The sequence below is a fragment of the Phalaenopsis equestris genome, unplaced genomic scaffold (genome assembly GCF_001263595.1).
Source record: "Phalaenopsis equestris unplaced genomic scaffold, ASM126359v1 Scaffold000134, whole genome shotgun sequence".
Taxonomy (NCBI): domain Eukaryota; kingdom Viridiplantae; phylum Streptophyta; class Magnoliopsida; order Asparagales; family Orchidaceae; genus Phalaenopsis; species Phalaenopsis equestris.
In genome coordinates this window covers 4089475-4089787 of record NW_018164576.1, presented here as the reverse complement: position 1 = coordinate 4089787, position 313 = coordinate 4089475, and the positions used below count along the sequence as shown (strand labels likewise).

At 41.5% G+C, this 313-nt stretch overlaps 1 protein-coding gene across 1 annotated transcript in view; it reads left to right on the top strand.

The window, feature by feature from the left end:
- Positions 1-313, top strand: part of LOC110021351 (anthranilate synthase beta subunit 1, chloroplastic-like) — a 35365-nt gene that overhangs the window by 17317 nt on the left and 17735 nt on the right. The gene's annotated exons all lie outside the window — the stretch shown is intronic.

The following is a 313-nucleotide window of genomic DNA, read 5'->3' as shown; positions in this document are numbered from 1 at the left end:
TATCCTTTCGCGCTGATTCTCCAAACCCCAAAGACATAGGACTAATCAAATCCACTAAATACTCTTCCAAAATGAGATTTAAAATTTTCCAAACTTCGAAGGAAAAATGATCGCGGGGAAACCACTGTCGATGCTTCCAAACTCGTATTAAGTTCGAAACTCCTCCAACTCAATCCATAATTCCATATATTAAGTAAGCATAGAAATCTCCCTATCAAGCCACATAAATGCTCACGATCGGGGTTAACAGGGAAGGGGAAACAGCCCACAGGGCTCTCGGCCAAGGCAAGGAACAGGGACAAACAAAAAAAAA